General features: G+C 42.0%; 3 non-coding genes across 3 annotated transcripts; 1 reads left to right on the plus strand and 2 right to left on the minus strand.

Moving 5' to 3' along the window:
• Window positions 1-753: 753 nt before the first annotated feature.
• TRNAA-UGC lies at window positions 754-825 on the minus strand. The gene has a single exon. It is a non-coding gene; the product is annotated as a tRNA-Ala (tRNA).
• Window positions 826-11,694: 10,869 nt separating this feature from the next.
• TRNAA-UGC lies at window positions 11,695-11,766 on the plus strand. The gene has a single exon. It is a non-coding gene; the product is annotated as a tRNA-Ala (tRNA).
• Window positions 11,767-21,054: 9,288 nt separating this feature from the next.
• On the minus strand, window positions 21,055-21,128 carry TRNAT-CGU. Its single transcript has one exon. It is a non-coding gene; the product is annotated as a tRNA-Thr (tRNA).
• Between the last annotated feature and the right edge of the window lie 2,168 nt (window positions 21,129-23,296).

Genomic DNA, 23,296 nt, shown 5'->3' on the forward strand with positions numbered 1-23,296 from the left:
TTTGGTATTTTTAGTAGAGACGGAGTTTCACCGTGTTAGCCAGGATGGTCTCGATTTCCTGACCTCGTGATCCGCCCGCCTCGGCCTCCCAAAGTGCTGGAATTACAGGCGTGAGCCACCGCGCCCGGCAAAACTAACTCTTAAAAGATGATCCCTGTGGCTGAGAGAAGCTGGCGGGCGGATCACAGGTCAAGAGATCGAGACCATCCTAGCCAAAATGGTGAAACCCTGTCTCTATTAAAAATACAAAAATTAGCCGGGCGTGGTGGCGGGCACCTGTAGTCCCAGCTACTAGGGAGGCTGAGGCAGGAGAATGGCGGGAACCCGGGAGGCAGAGCTTGCAATGAGCTGAGCTCGCGCCACTGCACTCCAGCCTGGGCGACAGAAGGAGACTCCGTCTCAAAAAAAAAAAAAAAAGATAATCCCCGTGGCTGAGAGAAAAAGGCAGAATCATCTTCAACTGTGCTCCAAATAATTGTATTTCTGGTTACAAATCATGTACCTTCAGTCATAACAACGTAAACCCAGTTTTGTTAATGAGTGATGAGATTTAAAGGTGTTCTAAAGCAGTTTGCAGTTACAGGATTTTGATAGTTGAAGAAAGTTTGGCAATATACAAGTGTGCCATGTATTACATCTGACGTTCAAAGCCACCGACCCATTTTCAAGTATTTGAAGACGTCAGGACGCTCTGCCCAAGCCTAAAGAAAGAGGAATAACAAACCACCGTTCTCATTCTTCAGCTTACTAAAGTGGAGACGCCGGGGATCGAACCCGGGACCTCGTGCGTGCAAAGCACGCGCTCTACCACTGAGCTACATCCCCCGAATCCTGACACTTTCTTTTCCCTTTGTTAACTCATATAGCTCTTAACAACATTGAGTAGCGCTACACAATTCCGTCGGCTTTTTCAATTTATATTCATAGAAAATCAACTGTGTTCAACAAATTATTATTAATACTATACATAACTTCCCTGTGTTTTCCCTAAATTTCATTTACCACAAACAGTTTATAAGTGTCGATTTATGTTAAGTTTGTTCCCTTTTTCTAGTAAGGTAGCTTCTGGAGCGCAGAGGCTCATTGCGCTCGCTGGAGGGAACCGTTGAGTATTTCCCGGAACCGTTTATTAGCTCAGCCTTGGACATAAGTCCTTTTACCCTTCAGCAATAAAAACATGGCCCTTTCTCCCCGCTCTCGGGCGGTTAATTTTAACCCGCAGATCGCAGTTTCAGCGGACTAACACTCCTCGAAGACCATGCCTCGCCTCTGCCTTCTTAGGATTCAGCTTGGGGTGGTCCGTTGACTTCTCCGGTGAGCTCCTAGCGTTTGCGGCCGCGTCACATCACCAACCTGTGCCTCGCCCTGCCTCTCATCCCCGTTTTCTTTCTTGCCCGCGTAAGTGTGGCGGACAGGGATCCTATTCCCTGCCTTCCATCCCGCCCCTTCCTCCTCGTCGCGGACTCCTTGTCCTCGCAAGTTCACCTCCCCGTGGAGGACTTCCTCTCTCTGTCATTGGAACAAGCCTTGCTCGGTCGTCAGTGTGGATGTCCCCGGGTCCACTGGAGCACTCGAAATCTCCCCAAAAACACCAGAGAGCAGCGGTGGGTGCCCTGCCCCTTCCTGTTGTACCCCTCTGGCCGCTAGAAAATCAATGTGAACAAAAAGGCAAAAGCTAAGATGAAACCTTTTGAATCAAGTAAAAGAGGCCTGCAAATAAATAAATATAAATCTCTAGAAATAAGCAGAGAGAGCCGAACTGGAGGATAAAAACTTCGGCTCTTTGCTTATTTCTCCCGCCGCGCTTCTCTGCATCCCAGACTAACTCTCTTCCACTCACCACCTGCCGCTCCTCGCGGCAGCAGGTGGTTCCTTAACAGACCGCAGCGGGTGGTAGAGAGATCTGGGTGACCTGACTCGGGCGTCCATCACCCGGCCTGGGCTGCGGAACACGCTGGTAACCAACAGGCCCATGCAGGTTTAGCCCTGCGTGTTTAGTGAAAGTTGCCTAGCACCTCGAGGCGTCCCTGATTCTCCTGCTGCCTGCAAAGGGCTGGTCTCTCCTCGGGGGTATGGGGAGCAGGGACGGCAGCCGTCGCCGCACCGCAAGCCAACATGCAAATGCGTTAACTCTGTCCGCCCCAGCTCGGTGTCGGGGTGTGCTTCTGAGGGATAGGAGCTCTCTGCAATGTCCGTGGCAGCAGCCAGACCGCAGCTGCCTCTTCCTCTTCGTCCAAATTCCACCATTCCCGCTTCCTGCCGGCGAGGAAAATGTATCTCAGAAACCCCAAGAGAGGAGGAACGCCCAGGGCTGGGAGACCTTTCGCTCCGCGGCTGTGCGGTAGCTCTCCTCTAGCGGTAGGAAGAGGATCTGCGGCCGCAGTTTGCCTTGGGGGCCATAGTTATCTCTTCCAATGGAGCCACCGCTTCCCTCCTGGCTTCTCTCCCGCCTCGGTCCGGGATCACCAGCCTGGTCCTTGGAACATCTTGCCAGCGGCGACAGTCGGCGCCGGGACTCTGAGGGGGCACGTGCTCGAGGTCACTCGGCTCTGATATGGGGTAGTGGTTGGGCTTGGGAGGCGTTGCGAACGTTGTTTGGGATAAGCTTAGTTGCAATTTTGGCATCCGAGCGCAAGACACCTCCTCCCCGCCAAAGGGGCAGGAATCTTCTGGAACCCAGAGGCAGAGGCCTCCCCTCTCGCGTGCGTTTGCAGTGGCGCTGAATGTTCTCCGGGCTTCTTTCGCTTTGTGGCTGGGGCTCCTTTGATGCTGGGTCAACTGTCAGACACGTGTGTCCCTTCCTCTTCTCCCTGCTAGCAAGTCTGACTGATTTATCCTTTTGGGTCACAGGCTTGTCTCAAAGATGAAACCTGCACGATTGAGAACACCTGGCGCGGACAATGAAAATGCGAATGGTTCCCGGACTCTCTTGCTCCTCTCCTACTCAGATCGCCCTATCAATTTCCAAGCTAAAATGGCTCGACAGGTGTGAATGGGGGATTCAAGAGGTTTTGTTTTGCTTTGTTTTACCCCCAGAGGAAATCAGCTTAGCTATAACACGATGCTAACAACCCCGTTGGCTTGTATCGGCCTCATCCAAGATCTTGGGAAGGCTCCCAGGCAATGTGTTCATGTGTTCAGCTGTATACATCTGCAAAATTTGTGACAGCAAAATTTTAACCATAACCAAGGTTCGATTCCAGAAGCTTATACACGGGCTGCCACATCCAATAAAGGCGGCAAGAGTGCAAATGACCTACTCCCCACCCGGACACCAGGGAGTGAGGGGAGAATCACAAGTGGAAACTTTGTTGGCCCTGTAGTTGGAGGGAAGCACACTTTAAATCCTTCAACTAAGATCCACTGGAGGGCAAGCCGGGTGCTAGCAGTCAGTAATACAGCCTTAATACCGCCTTCAAACCATACATTAAAATTGCCGGAGCTAAAGAAGGTAGTAGTTGGATCTTGGGAGGTGTTCTTCAAAGCAGGCCTCAGTGGACTGGATACAGCAGCTACAGAGTAGCTCTTGATTCTTCCTTATTGATTTGCTAACTGAGGGCATGATTAAGAGAAGCAGACCTTAGTGTTCCTAGAATGCTCCTAGACTGATGTTCTTGGGCTAGGGTAAGACGGATCAGAGCAAACCTCAAGAACATTTTCAGTAATGAAGCGTGGAAGACAGAGAACCAAAGAACATCAAACTCCCTTCTTAGCACCAAAAGTGGAAATTGACTGGTGCACTGAGGCCTTATTCTCCTAGCCTTTTCTGAGAAGGCTGTCTTTGGTGTCCAGTAAGAGAAGACGAAAGGGCACCACCAGGAGGGAAGCCTGCAGCTTTGTTGGACACAAGACCCTGACATTGAAAAAATGGATGTGCTGTTACCTCTTTCTCCAATCTATGTGTGGTAATATCTGGCCATTTTTAGTGGTGGAGTAGTTTTTCTGATGAATTCTGATAAGGAACAAGACTAGTACATGATAACAGTTACATGACCCTCGTTGACCCCCAAATGGTCAATTCTTAGTTTCCAAATTCTTAGTGGATCAGCATCCCTCCTACCCCCAAGATTGAGCACTGCCAGGTCTAAATGCCCATCAACATGTGTACTGCCTTGACTCACCTGGGAGTTGCTTACCTTTAGGCCTTTGAATTCCATTCAAGGTGGGGATCTGGGATTGCAATGGTCCCCCACGTATAAGGAATTCCTTGCAAGTTGGGCCAGGGCATCATAAACTTCATGATTTAGACCATGCCCTTTGTGCCATGGCTACTAGCGACTGGATGGTTGAGTGAAGTCTTGCACTGGACAGTTCAGCTTAGAGCCTGGAAGGAGCGAGAGAACCATGGTAGAAAGTGTGCTAAGAGCAAGGAGAAAAAAATGTATAGAGTCTGTGGTTAGTGGCACTTCGTATGTATTTATGAAACTAAACTGACTTTAAGAAATGTTTTCCCAGAATTAAGCAAGCCTAAATCCCCTCAGCTAATTTTGTTGTTGTTGTTTTGTTTTGTGTTGTTGTTTTTGAGACAAAGTCTCGCTCTGTCACCCAGGCTGGAGTGCAGTGGTGCAATCTCAGCTCACTGCAACCTCCATCTTCCAGGTTCAAGCGATTCTCCTGCCTCAGCCTCCCGAGTACCTGGGACTGCAAGCACCCACCACCACACCCGGGTAATTTTTGTATTTTTAGTAGAGACGGAGTTTCGCCATGTTGGCCAGGCTGATCTCAAACTCCTGACCTCAAATGATCCACCCACCTGGGCCTCCCAAAGTGCTGGGATTATAGGCATGAGCTACCACACCCAGCCCCCTTAGTTAATATTTTGAGAGAGACTTTCGTAAAGATTAGAGAACAAATCTTCCTTCCTGCCTCCCTTCCTCCTTTCATCCCTTTCTCTCTTCCTTCAGTGTGACTTGGTATAGAGCATATGGTTCGCAAGCATAAGGTCTTAAGTCCAATCCCTGGTATGTTTGCATTGCAGGGCAAATACCTGTAGATCTGCTTTATGTCGCTTTTTGCTTTTTGAAAAAAACCAGTTTTGTTTATTTTAGGAAATGAACACGTTTGGGAGGTTTTGGGGGGTTGGGTTGTTTAATTGTTTGATTGTTTTTTCCCCAGCTGGAAACAGGACAGCTGAATTTCTTAATGATTAAAGGGAAGATCAGGGTGTAAACAACCAGAGTCTTCAGTAGCACTCTGTTGTCTCCAGGAACTTCTTGTCTCCCTCCAGGTTCCTGCAGCCCCTCTGGCAACCAAACTGAATGGATTGGAGGTTTTGGGGTAGAGGGGGTTAAGCCCCTGTCCTGCTGCACCTGCACTGGGCTGACCCAGAGAACTACATGTTCAGGAAGAGTGAGTTCCTGTCATCTTGCACTTATCTCTCCACCTGGCCGAGTCTGGTGGGTTCCATTCCTAGTTAATCTTGCTTGTGAAAACCATCGCAGTTTTGAATTGTGGGTCTGTGTCCTCACACTAATCCCTAGCTCTCAAACTGCCTCTGTGTGGAATTTTTTTCAACTTCTGTTCTTCCTTTTTCAAAATATCTGCACCCTTCCTTGTTCTCCCCCTTATTCACTACTGCAAGGAAAGTTTTAAAGAGACCAGTTGTGGCAAATGGGACCACATAAAAGGCACTCCAAAGGGCAATGTCCCACAAAAATTCTCTCACTAGCAGGAATTTGAGATATCAAGGGAAATGCAACCAACACAAGTACATTTTTAGGTTTTTAGCTTCATATATTAAAATCTGCCATTTTGGGCCAGGCGTGGTGGCTCATGCCTGTAATCTCATCACTTTGGGAGGCCAAGGCGGGCAGATCACGAGGTCAGGAGTTCAAGACCAGCCTGACTAATATGGTGATAGCCTGTCTCTACTAAAAATACAAAAATTAGCCGGGCATGGTGGCATGCGCCTGTAATCCCAGTTACTAGGGAAGCTGAGGCAGGGCAATTGCTTGAACCCAGGAGGTGGAGGTTGCAGTGAGCCAAGATGATGCCACTGCACTCCAGCCTGGGCAACAGAGCGAGACTCTGTCTCAAAAAAAAAAAAAAAAAAAATTCTGCCATTTTAGACAACTGTGATGCATTCTAGGTCTGAAAGGTCTTAGCTTTCCTTGTTTCTGTTTTTGTCTTTTTGTTGTTGTTGTTGTTTGTTTGACTTTGGTTTTTTAGACTTTATTTGTTTGGAACAGTTTTAGGTTCACAACAAAATTGAGAGGAAGCCACAGAGAAATCTCATATAATCCCTGTCCACACACATGCATAGCTCCCCTCTCATCAACATCGCCAATACAGTGATGTATTTGTTAAAATTGATGGCCTAAATTGACACATCAGTATTACTCAAAGTCCATAGTTTACAATAGGGTTTACTCTTGGTGTTGTACATTTTATGGGTTTGGATAAATATATAATGACATACATCCACCATTATAGTATACAGAGTATTTTTGCTGAGCTAAAAATCCTTTGTGCTCCACCAATTAATCAGTTCCTCCCTCTCCCTCTAACCCTTGGCAACTTCTGATCTTTTACTATCTCTATAGCTCTGCCTTTTCCAGAATAGCATATATTTGGAATCATACAGTATGTAACTTTTTCAGATTGGCTTCTTTCACCTAATAATATGGTGTATGTTTCCTCCATGTCTTTTCATGGCTTGATAACTCATTTCTTTTTTTTTTTTTAGCACTGAATGATATTCCGTGGTCTGGATGTGCCACAGTTTGTTTATTCACCTACAGAAGGAAATCTTGGTTGTTTCCAAGTTTGGGCAATTACGAATGAAGCTGCTATAGACATATATGTGTAAGTTTTTATGTGTACATATGTTTTCAGCTTCTCTGGTTAGAGACTAAGGAGTATAATTGCTGACTTGTATGGTAAATGTATATTTAATTTTGTAAGAAACTGCTAAAGTCTTTCAAAGACGTCATGCCATTTTGTATTTCCATCAACAATGAATTCGAGTTCCTATTTTTTGACATCCTCAACAGTATTTGGTATTGTCAGGGTTCTGGATTTTGGTCATTCTAATAGGTGTGTGTGTTGTCTCTTGTTTTAATTTGCACTTATCTGATGGGATATGATGTGGAGCATCTTTTCACAGGCTTAGTTGCTACTTGTTTTGGGTTTGTTTCTTTTCAGTCTTTCTTCTCTTTGCTTTTCGGTTTTGGAAATTTCTACTGATATATCCTTAAGTTCAAAGCTTCTTTCTTCAGCCATATGAAGTGTACTAATAAGCCCATCAACATCATTCATCATTTCTGTTACAGCATTTTATTTTTATCTCTAGCATTTCTTTTGGTTGTTTCTTAGAATTTCCATCTCTTTGCTTACATTGCCCATCTGTTCTTGCATGCTGTCTAATTTATCCGTTAGAGTCCTTAGCATATTAATCATAGTTGTTTTGAATTCCCCATCTGGTAATCCCAAGATCCCTGCCCATGTCTGTTTCTGAGGCTTGCTTTCCATCTTCAAGCTGGTTTTTTTGTTTTTTTTTTTTTGCCTTTTAGTTTGCCTTGTAACTTTTTTCTTGATAGCTCAACATGATACACTGGGTTAAAGGAACTGCTACAAATAGATCTTTAGTAATGTGAGGGCAAGATGCAGGGGGACAGGAAGATTTCTGCAGTCCTCCAATTAGGCCTGTCTTTCAGTAAGCCTGCGTGTCTGCACTGTGAATCATACTAGTGTTGCTTAGTTGTTTTTCTCTTCCCTTAAGGGGACAGGATGGCTAGAGTGGACTGGAGTTAAATATTTCCCTTCCATGACATGGAAGGTTAGAGCTATCTGGGTTGGGTATTTTCCTCCCCTCAGAGCTGATAAAACCTCAGCAGGTTAGGCTCTGATTAACCAGTTTCTCCTGAGGGCAGAACTTATTAAGACAAACAGGTGCTATTCAAAATAGTCCCTTTTCCTCTCCCCATGTGGAAGCACAAGGGGATTTTTCTCTAATATTTACCGTGATAATCTGGTCAAGTTCCTGTAAGTAAAACACACAAAAGCATGGGGGCCTTGCTGTGACTGGGTCCCCCTGGAGTTTTTAACTCTCAGACTTGTGTACACCTAGTCTCCAGCAATTCATTGATTAGAATTCAGGTTTTCTTACCTAGGCAATGGTTCCCACAAGATGTTTCTGCTCCAGTGTGCTGTGATTTTCGGTGTCTGCCTGTCTCTCCAATTTGGGGGGGCACCAGTTTCCTCTGTGACCTGTTTTCTTTTATGAATCTAAAAAGTTATTGATTTTTCACTTCCTTCAGCTTTTCAATTGTTGTTAGAGCAAAGTGGCAACATCCAAGCTGCTTACATGCAGAACCCCAAACTGGAAATCCAAACTGTTTTTACTCAGTTTTATTTTCCTCTCTTCTCCTCTTTTTTTTTTTTTTTTTTTTTAAATCCCAATGAATTGTACCTCTATTATATGTACTGTTGTTTCAAAGAAAAAAAAAAAAACATGGATGGGCACGGTGGCTCACACCTGTAGTCCTAACATTTTGGGAGACGGCAGTGCGCGGATTGCCTGAACTCAGGAGTTCGAGACTAGCCTGGCCAACATGGTGAAACCTCGTCTCCTTTAAAAATACAAAAATCAGCCCGATGTGGTGGCATGTGCCTATAATCCCAGCTACTCGGGAGGCTGAGGCAGGAGAATCACTTGAACCCGGAAGGCAGAGGTTGCAGTGAACTGAGAGCCTGCCACTGCACTCCAGCCTGAGTGACAGAACAGAACTCCATCTCAAAAACAAAACAAAACAAAACAAAAACTCAAAAAACAAAACAAACAAAAAACATGAAACAAAATGTATTTTGAAGTACAAAGGGCCAAAGCGCTATGGGGCAATATTGGTATTTGTATACATTCAGAAATGTGGCTAAAAGGAGAAATCTGACAGCCCCTGAAAATTTCAGCATAACACAAATTGACTTGTTTTCAAATAGATTTGGTGATTTTTTTTTTTAGTGCAGGTTTTAATTTCAGCCTTCTATTATCACATACCTCTTTTTAAGATTTCCAGTTCTAGACCGGGCGCGGTGGCTCACGCCTGTAATCCCAGCACTTTGAGAGGCCGAGGTGGGGGATCACTTGAGGTCAGGAGTTCGAGACAAGCCTGACCAACATGGTGAAACCCCCTCTCTACTAAAAATACAAATATTAGCCAGGCGCGGTGGTGGGCCCCTGTAATCCTGGCTACTCGGGAGACTGAAACAGGAGAATTGCTTGAACCTGGGAGGTGGAGGGTGCAGTGAGCCAAGATCGTGCCACTGCACTCCAGCCTAGGTGACAGAGCAAGACTCCATCTCGAGGAAAAAAAAAAAAAGAAAGATTTACAGTTCTAGTCATAACAAGCTTTCTGTAACACTCATTGGATTAGGTAAAGATTGTGTCAGTCATTTTGCAAATGTGTTAATCTTCAAAAATAGGCTATAAAAGTACAAAACTATGAAAACAAAATCTAGATTGTGTGCATGTGGCTCAGCTGTGAACAGAAAAAAAGGTCAATAGTGTACAGTTTCCTGATACAAAGCACTTCATTGCAATGCCAGCAGGCTGATCTCAAATGAGGTCTCCCTTGTAACACAGGAGCTAAGATATATTAGTCTGTTCTCATACTGGAACAAAGAACTACCTGAGACTGGGTAATTTATGAAGAAAAAAGGTTTAAATTGACTCACAGTTCCACATGCTTAACAGGAAGCATGACTGGGAAGCCTCAGGAAACTTACAATCATAGCAGAAGGTGAAGGGGAAGCAAGCACATCTTACCAGACAGACCAGGTAAGAGGGGTGGGGGAGGTGCCACCACACACATTTAAACGATCAGATATCCAGATCTGATATCACTATCAGGAGAACAGGAAGGTGGAAACTGCACCCATGATCCAATCACCTCCCACCAGGACCCTGCTCCAATTCCACATGAGATTTGGGCTGGGACACAGATCCAAACCATATCACAAGACTTCTGTCAAGGACACCTTGTATTGCATAATTAAAATAAAAATAGGATTATTTTACGATTTTATCCTTGCTCTATGGAGAAGAGCAGAGCCAGAAAAATTAACAGTGAAAATTTATTTTTTAAACAGTTTCTTAGCAAAATATTTTGTGGTTGCTAAACCCATGTACTACTGCATAAACTCAGCCATGGTCAACACTTTAAAGAAACAAAAGTTTAAACTCTCTAGGAAGCCAGCGGGTGGACATCCTCTCTAAAGTCCAAATTGCATGTGCACTGAGACAAACGTTGCTGCTTCAAAACAACCAAAATTGGGAAAATAACTGAGGTCCAGAAACAAATTCTCTTTCTCCTGACTCCTCTTCTCCTCTCAATATGGTGGATAGATTCTTTAATGTTCAAAGGCTTTCAAATATAAACAGAAATATCTGCTACTGTTTGTCTAATACACAAGTAATTTTTAAAATAGTCACATACTATTTTCACAATATATTAAAAATCACTTTTATTTCCCTCACAAGTTTAAATGTTTTAATACACACACATAAAAATTCAGGTCTAATATGTCAAATTATTTTATTTTAAAATGCTAGAAACACCTTAGTACTGTGTTAACGTTAGAAAATGAAACAGCAGGCCGGGCGCGGGGGCTCACACCTGTAATCCCAGCTCTTTGGGAGGCCGAGGTGGGTGGATCACCTGAGGTCAGAAGTTCAAGACCAGCCTGGTCCGCATGGTGAAACCTCATCTCTACTAAATATACAAAAATTAGCCGGGCGTGGTGGCAGTCGCCTGTAATCCCAGCTACTCCAGAGGCTGAGGCAGGAGAATTGCTTGAATCAGGGAGGCGAAGGTTGCAGTGAGCCAAGATCGCGCCATTGCACTCCAGCCTGGGCAACAAGAGCAAAAACTTTGTCTCAAAAAAAAAAAGAAAGAAAGAAAGAAAACGAAACAGCAATGTTGTATTCATCACTACCTTACATCAGCGGTTCTCAAACGTAAGCATGTACCAGAATCACCCTCAGGGCTTACTAAAACATAGATTACTGAGCCCTACTTCCACAGTCCCTGACTCATAGGTCTGGAGTAGGCCCAGAGAATTTGTATTTTTAGTAAGATCCTAGGTGATGCCGATGCTGTTGTTCTGAGGACTACACTTTGAGATCTATTGCCTGACACTGAATTCTGTTTCTCACATTTTGTAACCCAGATTTATATTTGAATATTCACATTTCTCTTATGCTTTTTATTCAACAAGATACAGATTTACTCATCCAATCTACTGAGTGGGATTTTTCTTTTTAGACTAGGCGAGGGTTGGTCTATGGATAATTCCAAGACCAAAACCTAAGACTGGGTATGCCTTACAAGATGAATCTATCCCAGTACTTTAACCCGCCGAACATCAGGAAATTTCCCAGTGGTTTGCTGTAACCATCTATGGTTCTACTTTTTTTTATTCTGCCCTTTTCAAATGACTGGATCTGAATGACTTATATACATAGTCCTGCTCGGATAAAAGCCAGTTTTGCAACCGCTTGTTCTGTGTTGGGCCTGGTGAGTTTCCAATTACTCTAACGGATTTAGTAACATTCATTTAAATCTTCTTTCTCACACTCATAACCTGCAAAATTCACACAATTCTTGCACGAGAAACTATTTAAAACTTATTTTGGGGGAAAAAAATTGATCGAATACAGTGTATTTTAAGAAATTTTGTTGGGGAGTTATTCTTGCTGGGGATGTAGCTCAGTGGTAGAGCGCATGCTTTGCATGCATGAGGTTCTGGGTTCGATCTCCGGCATCTCCACTAGGTACAGCGCTTTTAATGTTGATTCCTGTATGTGCTGCTGAGCAAATACTTTGCTCACTATTATTGCCAAGGTCTCCCAGGCTGTGGTGCTGTAACTCCTTTTCTGGAAAGTGGGAGGGGTAAGAAAGGACGTTAGGCAGAAAAAAGGATTGGTTTGTTTCCACCTCTGCCCTTTGTTTTTTCAACAGCTCTTTGATCTTTTCACAGTACTTCTAGGTTTCCAGGCTAAAACCAAGTATTTTATTTTTCATTCCTTCTATTTTACAAGTGATCATATTTAAAGCCATCTGTTGAATAGAAAGTACATTACTGGGTCCGCCGCGGTGGCTCACGCCTGTAATTCCAGCACTTTGAGAGGCCAAGGGGGGTGGATCACGAGGTCAGGAGATTGAAACCATCCAGGCTAACACGGTGAAACCCCGTCTCTACTAAAAATACAAAAAATTAGCGGTGCGGGGTGGCGGGCGCCTGTAGTCCCAGGTACTCGGGAGGCTGAGGCAGGAGAATGGCGAGATGGCGAGAGGCAGAGCTTGCAGTGAGCTGAGATCGCGCCACTGCATTCCAGTCTGGGCGACAGAGCGAGACTCCGTCTCAAAAAAAAAAAAAAAAAAAAAGAAAGTACATTACTGGTAAAGTGGGTAAAAGTATGGCTAATTTCCTTCTTTTTTTTTTCTTTTTTTTTTTTTTTGGAGACAGAGTCTTGCTCTGTCGCCCAGGCTGGAGGGCAGTGATGCGATCTCAGCTCACTGCAACCTCCACCTCCCTGGTTCAAGGAATTCCCCTGCCTCCCTCCCAAGTAGCTGGGATTACAGGCTCATGCCACCACGCCCGGCTAATTTTTTTGCATTTTTAGTAAGGACAGGGTTTCACCATGGTGGCCAGACTGGTCTCGAACTCCAGACCTCAGGCAATCTGCCCGCCTCGACCTCCCAAAGTGCTGGGATTACAGGAGTGAGCCACCCGTACCCGGCCAGCATGACTAATTTCTAAGTGGGTGGCTGTGTGCAACTGTGAAGGTGACCAGGGGAAATTGTAGGCAAAGAAGGGTATTTAGCTAACAGGACAGAGTTGTTAGAAATGTTTGTGAAGAGGGGGAAGGTCAACAGCTTTTGTTAGTTGCTCCTTAGTTCTTTTTGTAAACTAGAAAAAAAAAAACTGCTGTTATCAATTAACATCAATAAGCACAGGTCAAGAAACGGTGTTCTCTAAAATAATATGATGAGAAAATTTGCTCGTGGAAATTATATCAGTAAGAACGGAACAATGCATTATTACCTAGATTATCTGAGCCATGTGGCTCTGATGAATTTGACTTTGACATTCACTTTGACTATGATCTTGATGTAAAACCTCAGATTCAATTTCCAACCAAGTCCGGAATTTCATTAAGGGTCTTCAGGCACATCTGTCAATATTTATCTTAACTCTGTAGTTTCAAGAAAGCAGGTTCTGAGTCTGCTTCTCAGCCCAACCCTGATGCAAACTGTTTTACTTATAGCCCTGCTTTACTTTGATGCTATCAAAATGCTGCTTCGTTTAAATTGAATTAAACCCAACTAAAGGCCACCCTCTCCCAAATCCTATAATAATTCTAGCTTTTGTTTTGTTTGGTGAAAGTCTGCACTTCTATTTACATTTCTCCCTTGCCTCAGCAAGGATTAAATTAATTTTTTTAAGTGTTAGGATCGAACAATTGAGATTTATTTAGTATTTTGAATATAGAAGCTAAATATGAATATTGTGAGGTTAAGAGGCTAAGAAACAGAAGCTGGTTTTTCTGACAAAAATAAATTAAAGTTTTTGAAGTTAGTATGGGGAAGGCCTTCTTAAGACACATAAAAAATTTCATGAATAAAAATACTAATTCATTTGCCTAGGTCAAATTTAATATAATCTTTTGACAAACTGAAAAACCAGGAATAAACTGTAAAGACATTTTCAGCATATATAAAAACAAAAATGTTATTAAAAATAAATAAGGAGCATCCACAGATCAATTTTCAAAAAAAAAAAAATTAGAAAGTGAGTAAAGTTTTTTTTGTTTTGTTTTTTAGTTTTTTTTGAGACAGAGTTTTGCTCTTATTGCCCAAGCTGGAGTGCAATGGCATGATCTCAGCTCACTGCAACCTCTGCCTCCAGGGTTCAAGCAATTCTCCTGCCTCAGCCTCCCAAGTAGCTGGGATTACAGGTGTGCGACACCACGCCCGGCTAATTTTTTGTATTTTAAGTAGAGATGGGGTTTCACCATGTTGGCCAGGCTGCTCTCGAACTCCTGACCTCAGGTGATCCACCCACCTCAGTCTCCCAAAATGCTGGGATTACAGTTGTGAGTCACTGCATGCAGCCGTTTTTTAAAATTTAACCACAAAGGTGGATGAAGGCAGAACTTGTGTAAGGCAACTCTGATTGTTGAATACATTAACCCATAGGAAGTACATAATTGCATACATGACAGGTAGTGTTTTAATAAAAAGTAAATTGCAAGTGCCATTTATTTTGACTTAAAATATTTTGAACAAGAAAACTTAACATATTTTGTCTGAAACGCATTAGCTGATGGCACTTGATCTGAATTCACTCAGATAAATTATAGTATCTTGTATAGATTTATACTTCAACTTAAAGGAGGAAAGAAAGGAAGGAAAGATAGAAGGAAATAAATAAGGGAGGGAAGGAAGAAAGGTAGCATAGAAGGAAGCAAGGAAGGAAAGAGAAGAAAGAAGACAAATACGTCTCAAACTTCTGAGGCAGAAGAGTTGTTCTTTTTCTCTAAGCTCTATCAGGGTTCTACTCTGCAATGTCAGTTATATGATCACAATGTTTTACTCTGTATTTTCCACTATGAAACCTCAAATGAAATTTTTCTCAGTCATTGAGGCTTTTTTTTTTTTTTTTTTCCTCCCCAGGTTGGAATGCAGCAGCACAGTCTCGGCTCACTGCAACCTCTGCCTCCCTTGTTCAAGGGATTCTCCTGCCTCAGCCTTCCGAGTAGCTGGGATTACAGGTGCGGGCAACCATGTCCGTCTAATTTTTGTATTTTCAGTAGAGACAGGGTTTCACCATATTGGTCAAAGCTGATCTAGAACTCCTGACTTTGTGATCCACCCGCCTCGGCCTCCCAAACTGCTGGGATTACAGGCGTGAGCCCTGGCACCTGGCCTCTCATTGAGACTTTCTTAAGTCAGGCTTAATATGAAACATAATTTCATCATCCAGTTTGCTAATAATATTTTATTTGGATTACTGGAAGTCATTTCTGAAGAAGGATGGACGGAAGAGGGGAAGGAATGGTCAATTAATAAATAAAATAGTAAGTGGATGAACAAATAAACAAACTTGTTTCAGGAAAATTTCATACTTGTGGCCGGGCACAGTGGCTCATGCCTGTAATCCCAGCACTTTGGGAGGCCAAGGTGGGTGGATCACCTGAGGTCAGGAGTTAGAGACCATCCTGGCCAACATGGTGAAACCCCATCTCTACTAAAATACAACATCCTGGCCAACATGGTGAAACCCCATCTCTACTAAAAATACAAAAATTAGCTGGGCATGGTGGCGGCCACCTGTAATCCCAGCAACTCAGGAGGCTGAGGCAGGAGAATCACTTGAACCCTGGAGGCAGAGGTTGCAGTGAGCCGAGATCGCCCCTCTGCACTCCAGCCTGGGCGGACTCTGTCTCAAAAAAAGAAAAAAAAAGAAAATTTCATGCTTGCTTAAGCCTTATTATGGTCTGAAATCTCCATAAAAAAATTCATATGTGGAATCGTAACCACCAATAACTCAGAAGGTGACTCTATTTCAAGGTAAGATCTTTAAAAAGGTAATTCAGTTAAAAATGAGGTCATTAGGGCATGCCCTTAGGCAATATGACTGATGTCATTATAAAAAAGAGAAGATTAGGAAAAACACACATGAAGGCAAAAACACCAAGGAGAAAGCCAACTACAAGTCAAGGAGAGAAGCCTTAAAAGAAATTCACTCTGATGACCTTTAATCTCAGATTTCTAGCCTTCAGAATTATGAGAAAATAAATTTCTGTTGTTTAAGCCACGCAGTCTGTGGTACTTCGTTATGACAGCCCTAATAAACTAATAGAATCCCAAATGCAATCCAGGAAACAACTTTTGAAAAAAACAGATGTTGTTACTGTTGCAAAAAGCAGTTCATTAATTTTGTTTTCTATTCTCTTCACAACCCAGGGAAAACAGAAGTTTGCCTTTGTCAGGTATGTATTCAGCAACCATTCCCACTTTCCTTTGGTTGACATTCTGTATTGGGAGAACTGGAAGCTAACAGAAAGTGCCTTTTCTGGATTCCTTTGCAGCTAAGAATCTTGACGCAAATGAGATTTGACTGAGATTAGATATACTTCTCTGAGATTTAGCAGGCAGAATATCATCATGCTGATTTTGTCTATTTTTTGCTAGCAAGCAAGATCATGAAGATACGCTTTCTCAGCACAGTGTTAACGGGTCTGGTCTCTAGCCTTTAGAATTAGAGAGAGTAGTGCAGAGGCGGTGGCCATAGTCCATGTTCCAATGTTCATTCACCAGCTTCATGAGTTTGAGAAGTTATTATAAAGGAAGCAATCTCCTAGCTCTAATGTTGTTACTTGGATTATGGTTACAATGTTCTGAGTCTCAAAAAGTTTATTGCCAGCTTCCCTTATAGATTAGTTCTATAGATATTTTCTGAAATCATAGTTGAAGGTCTAATCTAAAGCCTGTTTCTCAACCTTGTCAGATAATTTTGTAGTAATCCAACTTCCTGTTTTTAACTCCTTTTGTTTGAAATACTTAGAATGCTCCCTGTTTCCTACACTGAACTTTTAATTATTTTGCAGATTAAGAAATACCAAAATTAGTAATAGTAATGGATTGTAGGAACCCATGAGTCCATATAAACAAACAAGTAAATGTCAAAAGAGAAGGGGGGCGAGGCACAGTGGCTCACACCTGCAATCCCAGCACATTGAGAGGCAGAGGTAGGAGGTTCATTTGAGTCCAGAAGTTGGAGACCAGCCTGGGCAACATGGCAAGACCCCCTCTACAAAAAAATCCATATATTAGCACTGCAGCCTGGGTGACAGATCAAGACTCTGTGAAAAAAAAAAAAAAAAGCTGGAGGGTTGGTGGAGGCTGGGAGGGGAAGGAAACGTTTTTCTTCCAATAGCAGAAAGATAACTTGTAAATGTAGAATAAATGATGGATTCAGAAGATCGTCATTTGGCAACCATCATACTTCTAACTGATTCAGGCCAGGATCATCAATGGGTGCTAAATTAAGTTGATAAAAGTTGAATGATAACAGGATATTTACATAGTCTCAAAGTCAGGATACTTATTAATGACAATGGAGAAACCTGGCAAACACTGTCATAACCAGGTGACCAAAATTAATACCACTGGTAATGGGACAACCGCCATTAAATATCTCCTGATAAAATGCACTGAAAAGGGTATAATATCAGTTCTCTGGTATTCCTACTCAAAATTCATAACCGAAATCCAATCATGAGGAAATAGCAGACTAACCCAAATAGAGGAAAATTTTACAAAATAACTGGCCTGTACTCTTTTAAAAATACCAATGTTATAAAAGAGAAAGAAAGGCTACAGAACATGACAATTCAACATATGCTCAAAGATTTTCTTTTGCTAAAAAGGACATTATAGGGACAATTAGCATAGTCTGAATAAGGCCCATATATTAGACAATAGTATTATATCAATGTTAATTTCTGATTTTGATCATTGTACTGTGATTATGTAAGAGGGTGTTTTCCTGTTAGGAAACATACATTGAAGTATTTAGGGGTAAAGGGTCATTATGTCTACAACTTATTCTTTTTTATTTTTATTTATTATTATTATTTTTTGAGACAGAGTCTCACTCTGTCACCCAGGCTGGAGTGCAGTGGTGCTATCTTGGCTCACTGCAACCTCCGCCTCCGGGTTTCAAGCAATTCTTCTGCCTCAGCCTCCTGGGAGGCCGAGGCGAGTGGATCACAAGGTCAGGAGATCGAGACCATCCTGGCTAACACAGTGAAATCCCGTCTCTACTAAACAAAATATTAAAAAAAAATTAGCCAGGTTTGGTGGCACGCACCTGTAGTCCCAGCTACTCGGGAAGCTGAGGCAGGAGAATGCTGTGAACCCAGGAGGCGGAGCTTGCAGTGAGCTGAGATCGTGCCACTACACTCCAGCCTGGGCGACAGAGCAAGACTCCATCTCAAAAAAAAAAAAAAAAAAAACAAAAAACATATGTATACATATATACATATGAGATATATATATGAGATATGAGATAAAAGTATATATGTATATGTATGTATATATATGTGTATATATATACACATATGAGATATACATATGAGATAAGATCCATGTTTGGGAAGATTGAGTGAAGGATGCAACTTTTCTGTAACAATGAAATTATTTTAAATGTAAAAATTAAAAGAAAAAGAAAAGAATGAGACAGACCTTAGGAGAGTCAAGTTACTAACCAAAGGTCCACATTTGGTAGTGAGGGATCCAGGACATGCATACAGACTTTGTCATCGAGAACTCCATGCTCCTTTCACTCCTGAGCACAGTCAGTCACTTTATTGCCAGCCTTTTCTTTGCATTTATATGTGAATAGATTTCTCTTTGGTGTGACTTGATCCATTGAATGAGCATTGCTTTCACTAGAGGGAGGAAAGCATCTTTGGATTGAGTTGAGAGCCACTTCACTTTTCAATCTCTGGTCCAGTACATAAACTTAGAAGTTGTGTGCTGAGTTTGCACAGAGACTAACACAGCTCTTTGCTGAGTGTGAGGCGACTGCAAAAGGCGACTTTTAAGGCTCCTTAGATAATTCATCTTGGGGATCAAAAGACTTTAGAGGACTTGACTCCAACCTCTCTTATTTTGGCAGCTAGGAACTTTATATAAGAAACAGAATAGAAAGTTAAACTTTCCAGAGAACCCCCAGTAAGCACAACTAAATTCTCATTAAAACATTAGTGAATTCATCACCATTAAGTAGAGAAAGAGGTTAGCATTATTTCTTATCAATCAAAAATTAAACAAAGGCATTGATGTACTTGTCTGCTGAGGTTTTACTCTTAAAACATCTGGAAAAGGAGTCATTTGTGAGCAATAACTCCCTTGAGGTTGCAGATATAGGCTTTTTCTCAATTTGGGGGTTTTTCCCCCTAAAACTTGATGCCAGTTCCTTTTAATTATTTCTTACATTTATACTTTCTCCACTTCTGATTATGTTACTGGTTATCTGCTTTTCTAGTTAATTTTAAATTTATTTTCCAAAAAGAACACAATAAATAGGAGAATACATCTTAAACTTTATTTTTTTTCTTCACTCATAATTTTTGAAATGTGTTTATGTTCAATTACACATGGATTTTGGTTGCTCTTAATATGAAATTAAAACTCCTTGGCATGGCCTCTAAAATTCTGACACAGTTTGGTCCTATCCTCCTGCATCCCATCTCTGAGGCTGCTTGCCCGTGGCCTTCCCACTGTACTCATACCAGTTTTTTTCCAGTCCAATGCACTTTGTCTAACTTCCTCTGCCTGGGTTTCCCTATGCTCTGTCTGCCTTTCCTATACTGTCCTCTTTCTTTGCAACTGAAGACTCTCCTCTTATCTCCCTGATGAAACTAAATCTTACCCATATGTTCTAAATCACAGTCATTCTTTTTCTGTAGCACTTCTCATAGCCATAATGTCATGTTTGTCATTATATAAATAACTTCTATTCGCTCACCCATCCTCAAATAAGCTCTTACCTCCTTTGGGATAGAGACCAGGCCTGTTCAGCTTACCTTCCCACACCTTGATGTGAGTAGGTATAGAATTGATAATTTTGGGCCGGGCGCCGTGGCACACGCCTGTAATCCCAGCACTTTGGGAGACCGAGGCAGGCGGATCACGAGGTCAGGAGATTGAGACCATCCTGGCTAACACGGTGAAACCCTGTCTCTACTAAAAATACAAAAAATGAGCCGGGAGTGGTGGCCAGCGCCTGTAGTCCTAGCTACTCGGGAGGCTGAGGCAGGAGAATGGCGTGAAGCCGGGAGGCGGAGCTTGCAGTGAGCCGAGATGGCGCCACTGCACTCCAGCCTGGACGACACAGCCAGACTCCGTCTCAAAACAAAACAAAACAAAACAAAATTAATAATTTTGGGAATGAATGAGGAGATGACTAGAGTTCTGTAACTTCATGTAAAACAGATGAAGGCATATCTTCCACTACTTGAGGTTAGCTTTAAGAGGTGTTTATGGACCACATAGAATTCTTTTCAGAATTCACTTCAGTGATCTCGTATCCAGAAATATAACTTTTTGAAACCGGCATGCTGGTTCAGAGTCATAATACCCCTAGTGGGACATCTGCTTCTAATAACCCAGTTTAAATCAACCAAAGAAAGGGAGTGATAGTCCTATAAAAATCAATGTCAAGAAACAAAATATGTCCTCTGACCCTAAAATAGCTTATTTTTTCTGAACATTCATTTGTGATTTACTGTTTATTGATTTATGGACGTCATGGATTTTTTTCAGTGGCACATAGGCACCAAAGAACTTAAGGAGGTCAGGGAAAATCTCAAAAGAATATGCAAAATTTGTCCATAAGTTTGTGTGTGTGTGTGTGTTTATATACAAAAGTTTTTATTAGATAATCTAATGAGACTTAAGACTTCGACTTAAGTAACTTTGACTTAAGTAACTGAGAAATATTGGATTGAAATATTAGCTTGATTATTTATCAGCTATAAGATTTGGGCAAGTTTATTTCCTTCTGATACTTCATTTTTTATCTGTAAAATGGGCATAATACTGTTTACTTCGGTTAATAGTCTAGGAATTAAAAAGTATGTGAGAAAATACATAAAGTACAACTTAGTAAATGTTCCATAAATTGCAACCATTTTTCATCCATGTGGAATTTAAGTAAGGTTTCATGGAGTTTGAGAAACCAGAAGAATATATTTTTTAATGTTTTGAATTAAAAGTTTTACCATTTTATTTTAGATATTTTTTATCCGTGATTGAACTTGAACCCCTGAGTTTGGTGAAATTCCAACATAACTGTCTGAGAGATCATCAGAAACTAACAGCCTTTGAGGATGCAGGTGGAATGAAGAGAGACTGGAGAGACTAAAGCTCTATGCAGTGGATCTGATATTGTGATTAAGGATTATAGACTAAAAATTGTGATAAATTCACAAAAACAGATGGCCCTTACTAAAAGGGGAAAGAAAAAGACACACCCACTCTAAGGCCCCGCTGGGATTCGAACCCAGGATCTCCTGTTTACGAGACAGGCGCTTTAGCCAACTAAGCCACAGAGCCAGCTGCGCAGACCCCATGGCTTCTTTTATGACCGAATTGTACTTAATTAGGTGAAAAGTTGTGTTGCCAATGAGAGTTACTGTGTTTTCGAATATATCAACTTTGTAGTAAAGGCAGACTCCTGAAAGGAACTTCTAGAAATTAGACTCCCTTCGAGTCCAACAAAACACATCCACACTCACATAATCACTTAGAAAATGTGCTTGGAAAAATGTCAGCGCGTCCCAGAGGGCAAATAAAGCCGTGAAATCGGAGAGTGGAGATGAACTGTGTTCCCAAAGGAGGAAGAGGCATCTGTCTCTAGATGTAGCGAGAGCAGTTTTTACATTCCATGGCATTGTGGTGATTTAGAATCAAGTGATTGGATTCTAAAAGTGGAGTGAAAAGCTTTTCTAGCCAAACAGATCATTCAGAATTTTCATCACATTAATGGCTTTTCTGGCCATTAGAAGATAGCACAGGGATGCGCTGAAAAACAAAAACTGTTATCGCGTTCAGACTCTCCAAACAGCTGCCAGATCACTGCTCTAGAGAAAGCAGGCGACAGCTGGGAGGCGACCTAGTCTGAGCTCACTTAACGGTTTTGTATTTCAAATCCAAAGAGCCTTTGCCTGCTCGAGGCTTGTGTTCCAGCGGCTCCTGAGAGGGGGCACAGATGGAAACCAGAAGGAGAGGCGTCACCGGACAGGGTCGTTCCTAATTCTGCTTTCCTCATTTTGGTTCTTCAAGCTTCCATTAGATTGTTTCCTAATATCTTCCTTATGGATCCTCACCTTGTAGAAGCTAAACAAACATTAATTGATTGAAAAATCCCCAAATTAAGATCCATTCTGAAACTGTTAAGGTTTGTATCCTGGTTTTCTGCCTTTGCTTAGAATTGAGGCTGGTGCCAAAGTGAGGGAGTGAGTTCACCCAAATAAAGCAAACGTCTTTGCACATTAGCCAGCTTTCCCTCCATGTTAAAAAGACAACAGGGAGGATTACGAAATTCCTTGTTTAACCAGACAAAGGCTGGAAGGGGCTCTGGGCCTGATAACGCCCTTGAATCCTAAAGTCTTTCTTAATTCCTCTCTTGAGCCAAAAGTTGGAGCATTGCCATTTCCTATCCCATTCGGAATGTTTTTGTAGTGAATATAAACTTATTTTCCTGTTAACCAAGAGAGTCATGTTTTAATTTAATATAGATTAACAAACTGTTATGATTAGGGCTATACTAACAGTTACTGTATTAAGAGTTACTGAATATTTACTGAGTTTGGGAAGCAACAGCCCCCAAAATCATAAGGACCAGGAATCATAGCCTTTCTGAATTTGAATCAGCCAAATTGTTTATGATCAGGATTGTACTAACTTCAGTCACTAAAATACAACTAGGATGGCATCGTGTCCAGGGAAATATTGTTCAAGTTCTTCCCAACAAGAACGACATTGAATACCTACTGTGTGTCAGGAATTGAAATAACTTCTGTAGACACAACTAGGAAGATAGCCAGATGATAAAAATCAAACAAGGAATAGTATCACAATAAAAGAAGTACAATGTGATAGCTGAGTGCCTAGCAGGGCCCAGTAATCTAGTTCGAAGCATAAAACTTTTGTTTTAGGTATAATTCTGACATTGCCCAGTTCAACTAATTTTTAAAATTTCTTTTTGACTTTTGCTGGAAAAAGTCTTAACAGATTTTTTTCCCCTAATGTGACAATTAGTACTTGAACACACCTAGAATATATTCAAGTTAATCCAAGATAATTAAACAAAATAAAGAATATGGCTGGGCACAGTGGCTCATGCCTATAATCCCAGCACTTTGGGAGGCTGAGGCAGGTGGATCACGTAGGGTCAGGAGTTGGAGACCAGCCTCTCCAACATGGTGAAACCCCATCTTTACTAAAAATACAAAAATTAGCCAGGCATGGTGGTGGGCGCCTGTAATCCCAGCTGCTCAGGAGGCTGAGGCAGGAGAATTGCTTGAACCCGAGAGACGGAGGATGCAGTGAGTCGAGATCACACCACTGCACTCCAACCTGGGAGACAGAGCAAGACACCATCTCAAAAAAAAAAAAAAAAAAAAAAAATTATTGGACCTCATGAGACTTACTACCACGAGAACAGTATGGGGGAAACCACCCTTATGATTCTATTTTCTCCCACTGGGTCCCTCCCACAA

Source organism: Mandrillus leucophaeus, unplaced genomic scaffold, assembly GCF_000951045.1.
Source record: "Mandrillus leucophaeus isolate KB7577 unplaced genomic scaffold, Mleu.le_1.0 Scaffold392, whole genome shotgun sequence".
Classification (NCBI taxonomy): Eukaryota; Metazoa; Chordata; class Mammalia; order Primates; family Cercopithecidae; genus Mandrillus; species Mandrillus leucophaeus.